The sequence below is a fragment of the Grammomys surdaster genome, unplaced genomic scaffold, assembly GCF_004785775.1.
Source record: "Grammomys surdaster isolate TR1022 unplaced genomic scaffold, NIH_TR_1.0 198, whole genome shotgun sequence".
Taxonomy (NCBI): Eukaryota; Metazoa; Chordata; class Mammalia; order Rodentia; family Muridae; genus Grammomys; species Grammomys surdaster.
The window spans coordinates 4,407,785-4,418,152 of record NW_021604643.1 but is presented as its reverse complement, the minus strand read 5'-3'; positions in this window follow the sequence as shown (position 1 = coordinate 4,418,152).

The following is a 10,368-nucleotide window of genomic DNA, read 5'->3' as shown; positions in this document are numbered from 1 at the left end:
TAGAATTCTACACTAAAACCATCTGGTCCTGGACTTTTTTTGGTGGGGAGACTTTTAATGACTGCTGTTATTTCTTTAGGGGTATGAGACTGTTTAGATGGTTTATTTGCTCCTGATTCAACTTTGGTACCTGGTATCTGTCTAGAAAGTTGTCCATTTTATCCAGATTTTCCATTTTTTTTTTTAAATATAGGCCTTTGTAGTAGGATCTGATGATTTTTTAAATTTCCACAGTTTCTGTTGTTATGTCTCCCTTTTCAGTTCTGATTTTATTAATTTGGATACTGTCTCTGTGCCCTCTGGTTAATTTGGGTAAGGGTTTATCTATCTTGTTGATTTTCTCAAAGAACCAACTCCTGGTTTTGTTGATATTTTGTACAGTTTTTTCTGTTTCTACTTGGTTGATTTCAGCCCTGAGTTTGATTATCTCCTGACGTCTGCACCTCTTGGGTGTATTTGCTTCTTTTTGTTCTAGAGCTTTCAGGTGGGCTGTCAAGTTATTAATGTATGCTCTCTCTAATTTCTTTTTGTAGGCACTTAGAGCTATGAGTTTTCCTCTTAGCACTGCTTTCATGGAGTCCCTCAAGTTTCGGTATGATGTGTCCTCATTTTCATTAAATTCTAAAATGTCTTTAATTTCTTTCTTTGTTTATTCCTTGACTAAATCATCATTGAGTAGAGCCTTGTTCAGTTTCCACATGCACGTGGGTTTTCCATTGGTTTTGTCATTATTAAAGACCAGTCTTAGTCCGTGGTGATCTGATAGGATGCAAGGGATTATTTCAATCTTTTCGTATCTGTTGAGGCCTGTTTTGTGACCAATTATATGCTCTATTTTGGAGAAGGTATCATAAGGTGCTGAGAAAAAGGTATATTCTTTTGTTTTAGAATGAAATGTTCTATAGTTATCTGTTAAAACCATTTGGTTCATAACTTCTGTTAATTTCAATGTGTCTCTGTTTAGCTTCTGTTTCCATGATCTGTCCATTGCAGAGAGTGGGGTGTTGAAATCCCCCACTATTATTGTGTGAGTTGCAATGTGTGCTTTCAGCTTTAGTAAAGTTTCTTTTATGTATGTGAGTGTCCCTGCATTTGGAGCATAGATGTTCAGAATTGAGAGTTCATCTTGGTAGATTTTTCCTTTGATGAGTATGAAGTGTCCTTCCTTATATTTTCTGATTACTTTGGTTGAAAGTTGTTTTTATTTGATATTAGAATGGCTACTCCAGCTTGTTTCTTGGGACTATTTACTTGGAAAATTGTTTTCCATCCTTCTACTCTGAGGTAGTGTCTGTCTTTGTCACTGAGGTGTGTTTCTTGTATGCAGCAAAATTCTGGGTCCTGTTTATGTATCCAGTCTGATAGTCTACATCTTTTTATTGGAGAATTGAGTCCACTGATGTTAAGAGATATTAAGGAAAAATGATTTTTGCTTCCTATTATTTTTGTTATTAGAGGTGGATTTATGTTTATGTAGCTATCTTCTTTTGGGGTTGTTGGAAGATTACTTCCTTGCTTTTTCTAAGTTGTAGTTTCCTTCTTTGTGTTGGCATTTTCCATCAATTATCCTTTGAAGTGCTGGGTTTGTGGAAAGATATTGTGCAAATTTTGTTTTGTCATGGAATATCTTGCTTTCTCCATCTATAGTGATTGAGAGTTTTGCTGGGTATAGTATTCTGGGCTGGCATTTGTGTTCCCTTAGAGTCTGTATGATATCAGTTCAGGATCTTCTGGCTTTTATAGTCTCTGGTGAGAAGTCTGGTGAAATTCTTATAGGTCTGCCTTTATATGTTACTTTTCCTTTTACCCTTACTGCTTTTAGTATTTTTTATTTGTTTTGTGCATTTGATGTTTTGATTATTATGTGACGGGAGATATTTCTTTTCTGGTCTAGTCTGTTTGGTGTTCTATAGTCTTCTTGTATGTTTATGGGCATCTCGTTCTTTATGTTAGGGAAGTTTTCCTCTATAATTTTGTTGAAGATATTTACTGGCCCTTTAAGTTGGGAATCTTCACTCTCATCTATACCTATTATCCTTAGGTTTGGTCTTCTCATTGTGTCCTGGATTTCCTGGATATTTTGGGTTAGGAGCTTTGTAAATTTTGCATTTTCCTTGATAGTTGTGTCAATGTTTTCCATGGTATCTTCTGCTCATGAAATTCTCTCTTCTATCTCTTGTATTCTATTGGTGATGCTTGTGTCTATGACTCCTGATACCTTTCCTAGGTTTTCTATCTCCAGGTTAGTCTCCCTTTGAGATTTCTTTATTCTTTCTATTTCCATTTTTAGATCCTGCATGGTTTTGTTCAATTCCTTCACCTGTTTGGTTGTGTTTTCTTGTAATTCTTTAAGAGATTTTTGTGTTTCCTCTTTAAGGGCTTCTACTTGTTTTCCTGTGTTCTCCTGTACTTCTTTAAGGGAGTTACTTATGTCCTTCTTAAAGTCCTCTATCATCATCATGAGACGTGATTTTAATTCTGAATCCTGCTTTTCCTGTGTGATGGGGTGTCCAGGGCTTCCTATGGTGGGAGAACTGGGTTCTGATGATGTCAAGCAACTTTGATTTCTGTCCCTTGTGTTCTTGCTCTTGGCTTTCACCATCTGGTTAACTCTAGTGTCACCTGTGCTCACTGTGTCTGACTGGAGTCTGTCTTTCCAGTTATCTTGTTTGTGTCAGAACTCCTCAGAGTCCAGATGTCTCTGTGTTCCTGTGATCCTAAGCTCCCACTGCCCTCAGTGCAGTGGCTCCTCTAGGATGGCTCAGGATAGGGTGTCTCCACAGGAGCAGACCAGCCTAGTGTCTGCCCCAGCCAAAAGGACCAGACGTGGGACAGAAGGGAAGTAGTATTCTGGAAGGGCGGGGTTTGGGTGCCTGATGGTTCCTGAGCACCCCTGGCTCCCAGTTGAAACTCTGGGGTGTGGGGTAGTGGGCAAGGTTTCTTACCCTCTGCTCTGAGTGCAGTGGCTCCTCTAGGATGGCTCAGGATAAGGTGTCTCCACAGGAGCAGACCAGCTAGGTGTCTGCCCCAGCCATGAGGCCTGACTAGCTTTCAAAGTGCTGAAATGCACTCTTTAGGCTGCTGGAGGAGAAAAGTCATCAACAGACTTATTCAACAGTGGATCCTGTACACTATAACACTGACCTGCTAGACAAGATGTAGCTACAGGTGCTATAAAGGTGTGAATGTTGTAGGAGTAACCAACCAATTTCCTGCTGAATCTGAGTCCTGCCCCATAAGAGAAAATTCTGTCTAACAGTGTAATCCTCAAAAGCCATAGCTGGAAAGTTTTTAGAAGGTAAATATACTATTGCTGTCTTGCTAAACATGTTACCAAACTAACTTCTAAATATTTAATGTTTGTTCACACACATTAGTGCTACTTTGAACCTTAGAGAAACGTTTTTCTTCCTTCCTTCCTTCCTTCCTTCCTTCCTTCCTTCCTTCCTTCCTTCCTTCCTTTCTCTTTCTTTCTTTCTTTCTTTCTTTCTTTCTTTCTTTCTTTCTTTCTTTTTTGCTTTTTTGTTTTAGTCCGGAGTCAGTGCAGAGACCCACAACTGGTGGAAGTGCTAATAATAAATGCAGTGCTCTTGCCTAAATAACACAGCTAGAATAAGCCTCACAAGGCTCAGGGAACAAAATGGAAGAGGGTCATAGAAAGAACCTAAAAGTCAGAGCATTAGGAAAGTGCTACAAAATGCTATCTTCTGTACATGATATGATTGTGGTGCTGCGCTCTGCCTCTGGGGAGTGGGTGAAGGGTGACTGGACTCTGCTGGCTCGCTGGCCCATAGAAGGCCAGATTGGAGAGTCTACAGCCCATGTTTCCCTTCGGGGCATCAAATGCCACTAAATATCAGACCAGAGGGATCTGGGAGGAATGCTGAAGTTCCAGGTCGCCTTTCTGGGTACCTTGATACTACAGTTGTTCTGCCCGGGAGGAAGTCAGGAATGGGAGTCTGCAGTCAATATTTTCCTTTAGGGTATCTGTATGCCAGGCAGGAAGGAGGAAGCAGAGCCCAAGCTCAGTAGGGTTCAGTCCAATTGGGAGCAAGTGACAAGTACCAGAGAGGAAGGAGGAGAGGACCTTCTTCTTGAGTCTTAGGCTCAGCTTTTTTAGGCAAAGGCCTTCCGCATAGTGATCTTTTATGAAGCAGCTCCCTGAAGCTATCCTTGCTTGTTCATATTGCTTTGTTGGAGGTGGATATCGGCACATACACTTTATTCTGGGTGAACTAGGGATTATATACCTCTTAGAAGAAGGGTGTGAGAATACCCAGGAGGGGAAGGTCATTGGCTGAAGGCTCAAGGCTATCTAGATACGTCATTAGCATGGATAAGAACTCAAGGTGCTATGCAAGGTGACTGAGTGCCTGTGGTCTTCTCAGTTGATGTAGTGGTTACATGTTCCAGGTACAGAGACAAGTAGGAAGCAGCTCCACTCCTGTCATTATCAAATCTCTGAGATACTCAGTGTTTGAGCTCACTCAACCTTACCAGTTCTTATGCCTGTCTGATAACATGGTCCCACATACCCTACACATGATCATTGTAGTTATTATAAACTCACAGTAGCTATGTTTACTTGAACAAGAACAAGCCATTCAGGGAATCCAGAATGAATGAGGGAGGGGCTCATGAAACCTCCACCCCAAGCTGAGTACCTCTTAGCAGTTGATGTCTGCTGTAAGAGGAATCATTTTTCTTCAGGAGTGTGAATGATGGTAGGTTGTTCCTGCTTCCACAGGCAATATTAATTGGACTTAGTGGTTTACTATTTTTATAAAAGGATATAAAGATGGGAGAGACACATGCTATGGGGTTTCAAGTGTGTAGGAGGGGAAAGCTGGGGCTAGATAGGGTCAGAAAACATTATATATTTGTGTGAAATATAGATTAAAAAGTACCACCAACATTTCTCAAACTGTTTTTAAAAGCAGAAAATTAAGGAAGCTACCAAACATTTTATGATCTGAAACCAGATAAAGGCCCAATAACAATAACAAAAGAAATTAAAGACTAATCTTCCTAATACACCAATCAAAATACCATGGACTTAAAAGTACCACCATGACCATGTTGGTTCATTTTTGAGATTCAGGGATGGTTCAACATGCAGAAGTCAATAAATGTATTACATCACATAAATGGACTCAAGGATATAAACCAGATCCATCAATGACACAGACTTGTAATAAAATCCAACATCACTTCATGACTAAAAAGTGAATCTAAAGAAACTAGGAATAGGCAGAACATACCTTAACCTAATAAAGACTTTATATAATAGATCTATTACCCAACATTGTACTAAATAAAGAAAAACTCAAAGCATTTCACTACAATTGACAACTACTAAATAAAAGAGTGTCTTTTATTTGATAGTGCTTAAAAGTCTTAGCCAAAACAGTAAGGAAAAAGATGAAAATAAAAGAGATATAAAAGAAAATGAAGGAATTAAAGCATCTTTACTTACTGTTGGTATGATTCTACAAGTAAGGAACAAAAAAGAAATACAACCAGAGACCTTGTAGAGCTCTTAAACATTTCCATCAACACTCGATAGTGTCTACCCCAAATCAGTATCTTTCATATACAACAATGTTAAACACACACAAAGAGAAATCAGGGGCATAATTGCATTTAAAATTTATTTAAAAAAAAATCTTGGAGAGATGGTGAGGTGACTTAGTGGATATAAACAACTTCCCAGAAGCCTGACAACCTGAGTTTAGAAACCACATGGCGAAAGTAAAAAACTGTCTCCATGAAGTAATCTGATTTCCACATGCTACATGGTATTCTCGGCTACACCACTACATCACATATACACACGCACACACACACACACACAGAGAGAGAGAGAGAGAGAGAGAGAGAGAGAGAGAAAATAATACCTTGGAATTAATGTGACTGTGGAAGTGCCTGTCCTTTAAAATGAAAGTGTTAAAACACTGAAGAAACAGAAAACACTAGAATACAGAAAGACATCCTAATTAGAATGTCTTCATGAATTAGAAGAATTAATATTGTGAAAATACCATCCTTCTAAAAGCTATCTAAATATTTAAAGAAATTCTATCAACAATTCGATGCCATTTAAAAAAAATAGGGGGGAAACCCATAAAATTAATATGGAAGCACAAAAGACCCCAGATAGTAAATGCAATCTTGAAAAAAGGAATAGTGCTGTGGGCATCATCATTCATAATTTAAAATTATTCTACTTAACCATCTAGAAACAAAACCAAGCTATTGCACAAAAATGGACCTGTAGTTCAATGGAATAGAAAAGAGGATCCAGATATACATCCACATAGCTACAGCCATATGACTTTTTACAATGATTCTAAAAATATACATTGGAGAAAGGGCAGTCTCTTCAACAAATGATGCCCGTATGTAGAAGAATGAAACTAGATCCCTATCTCTTATCAATTCCCAAATGCTGAGTGAGAAACTCTGAAACTGTCAGAGGAAAAAGCTCTGAAGCTGTCAGAGGACATAGGAAAGCACGCCAAGATAGAGAAGGAAGAAAGGACTTCTGATGGGGGGCTGCAGCTTTTAGCAAAGATCAACAGATGACAAATGGGACCTCATGGAATTAAAAGGTTCTGAATACCTAAGAGGAAAGCTGAGCAAAGAGAGATCCTGTATGATGAGAGGAAATCTTTGTCAGCTAATCTGATGACGATGTCCACAATATACAAAAGACTCAAAAAAAAAAAAACCTAATGAAAAATTACCATCAACAAATGGGCTACCAAGGTGAACAGATGTCTCTCAAAAGGTGAAAATCAAATAGCTAATATTCACACATACACACACACACATACACACACACACACACACACACATGTTCCACCTCACTAGCTACCAGAGAAGTATAAATGAAAAGTGCATTGAAATTCCATATCACTCAGAAATATGCTGGTGAAGATGTAGACAGAAAGGGACTGTAAACTGGACCATAAAGTAGGGATACCAGTTTGGAGATTCCCTAAAAATCTAATAGATCTGCCAGCTGCACCACTCACTACTCCCGATTGTTTACTGAAAGACTCCAAGTCCACAGGTCGTAGAGACATTTGCACACGCATGTTTATCACTGTTCTTTTCACAACAGTCTTGTTACAGAACCACCTAGGTGTCCAGCAACAAGACAAAGACAATGTACTATACATACACCGTGGAAAGGTTTTGGAATTTTTTAGAAGAATCAAGTTTTATCCCTTTGATGAAACTGGAAAGCACCACTGTAAGTAAATCCAGCCAGTCTCAGAGAAACAACTAACAGTGCCTGGGGACATGGTTCAGTGGATATAGCACTTGCTATCCAAGGGTTAGTACTGGAGTTTGGAACTAATGATTCCCAGAATCCATGTAGTAGCTGTGGATTCTGTGTAATTCCAGTGATTGGAAAGGAGAGGCAAGGAATCCTAAGCACAAGCTGGCTAGCTAAACTGCCCAAACTGGTGACCTCTGGGCTCTACAAAAGCCCCTGTCTCAGTAAATAAAGTGAAGAGCAATCCAAAGAAGCTATCTCAGTGTGTAACCATGTGTGCACTGCACTGTTTTACTTGTGCACCAACACCCAAATGAACATGCACACACACACACACACACCTACCTATACAAAGACAAATATCACATGTTCTTTCTCATTTGTTGTTCTTATGTACAGATACATACATTTATGTGTATATGTGCCATGGATGTAGATGGGAAATGGTATAGGGAGATGATGTAAGCTGCTGGTAAGGGAGGTTAAAGAAGAATCAAGCAGAAAATATGGTTGGAGTATGCTCATTCAATGTATCCTTGTATCTGTATATAAAATGAATATATACCATGAAAATTTAAAAACTTGAAAACCAAACCATAATCATAGGCTCTTAGGCATCTCATTTCTCAGGATTCCAATAAATGTTTCAACAGAAGCCTGAAGCAATACAGTCATATATATGTATGAACCTTAAGAGTTCTGTCATTTCTGTATTTCAGCATTAGAATACTGGAGAACTAACTGCTGGGAACTTCATTTTACATAAAATAATCTTCAGAAATTTAATAAAAATATATTTTCCCAGTGCACAGTTGGCAGACCTGTTCCTGCATCTTCATCAGCTGCTGAGGCAGCTCTTGGTGTTTTTGGTAAATTATTTAAACTCTATTCTGATGCAGGTCTGCCAAGCCCTTAGCTAAGAAGCTCCTGAGGGGCTTCTGGTTTCCAAATCTGCCCAGCTCTCAGAAGCTATCCCAGGGGTTCTAAAGCTTATAATTTGGAATTTTCTTACAGGGCTCTCAGAAGCAGCTGTGTTAAATAAGTCGTGGTTACTGAGGTTCGTCCAGATCATGCCTTCATTTGGGCCTTGCTCAAAGGTTTATTTGCCTATTTTCTTAGTTGTCTGCTGAGTGCCTTTCTTCTGCTTGACATCTCAGGTGACATGGTGGAACTCAGAGAGCCATAGCAACAGTCGCAGCCTTGATAAAATGTTGGACAAAAAGGAGCCCTTGTTCAAGCGGTCAAAGATAAGGCTTCATTATTTTATGGACACACGTGTATTGTTTTCTCAACTTTGGTAGGCAACCTTGGATGTGTGTTGAGACTTGGTACTGGCTCTAGACTGAAAAGCACTCCTCTAATTCAACAAATAATAAAGGCAATTCATACAAACCACAGTGTCAAGGGTAACTGATTCAGTGTGGACGCATACATGCTTGCTGCAAGGGGAGAATGAGGCCGTAAAGGTTTTCTGATAGCTTCTGAGTCTCAACTGGTGCTAATTGGCTCACAATGTGGAAGCTGACGTTCTCTTCTGAGAAGAGGGAGCTAAAGAGAGCTGGGCACCTCAAGAGGGTCCAGGAAAAAGATGAGGAGCCAAGCCTACAACTCCAGTGCCTGCCAGAACCTGGAGTGGTATCAGACAAAGCAGGAAGCCAGTCCCATGGGCAGAGAAAACAATAGCTTGTAAGCCCACTGATACAATTCGAGTTCGCTATTGTGCTCTCAGCTGACTTAGGTACTGCTCAGGGCTTGCCTGCCTCAGCCTTGACAATACCTAGATTAAAGCTGAGGACCCCACTAAGGTCTACTTTGTTTTCATGCATCTCTTGTTGCCTAATGTTAAATCACTAATTTAGGTCATAAAGTAAAATGGTACTCACCTCCTCTCATCTCACGACACCAGTAATTATCATTAGCTGTCTGTCCTCCCAACTCAGCCTGGCTGGAAGTTCTACATTTTGAAGTTTTGGATTCCTTCTTATTTAAGCTTGTAGGCCTTCAGTTTGCTGTTTGATAATGCAGAAGGGTAGCATTATTGATGTTTTAGAACAATAGATACCCAAATCTCGATCTTCTAGGGAAGTAAGAAACAAATATTTTAAAAATATTTTCTGTAAAGATCAAACTTCTAAAGGGCAGAGACAGCGTCTTATTTCTTTTTACCTAACCAAGATCATTAGCTTTGTGATACTTGGCAAAATAACTTAGAGTGTTTACATTATATCCCTTCTGGGAAGGAAATTTCCTCATTTATTGCAACCTGCCCCCACCAAGTACCTCATATTAAGGCCAAGGATTCAGATGACCTAGTGCTTACTGTGGCTAATGGTCAACCGTACTTATGAAGGTCAAAGTAGAAAGAGAAAGTAATTTGGAATCTCCACACTTCACATTACTATGAAAACACTGTGTACATGTCCCCCTATGACTGGCCTTGCTGGGATGCAATATGGGCAAGCCCCCACTTAGTGAACTAGCCTTGCTCTCTGCTGGGATGCAGTATGGTCCTATAAGCCTAACTTTCTAATTCTTTTACACAAAGAAATTACTACTGACTCTACAATATTCAGGAAGTATTGTAGTAGAAGTCAACTGCTCACATAGAATCAGCTTCCTAATTTCATTTATTTCTGTCCTTAGGTTGATTTTCCTTCTCTGTTCTGATACAGGGACTTGCCTTTCCTTGCACTTAACTTTTGCTTGAATGTTTCCTACTCATCCTAATAAAACTTTCCTAATTTAAAATTCTCCAAGAGAACAAGCCAGGCTCCCATTCTCCCTTTTCCCAGAAGGCTGCTTGGCTTTAGAAAAATCCATTCATCTTCAGTGATTCTTGGAGTAGACAGAATTTTTTGCTCATGGGTCTTTGTTCGCTTTCCTTGTAGTTCATGGACTGTACCTCCCATCCCTTGAAGGATGCTGAACTTGTTTTGGCCAGTGGAATAAGAGCAGTAGTGACAGACTGAGCTTTGAGCTGAGATCTTATGACTCATGCTAACCTTCCAGAACCTTCTACCATTCACTCACATGAAGAGCAGGACATGCCCTGAAAAGCTGTTGCTCTTTTAGTCATTTTAGAG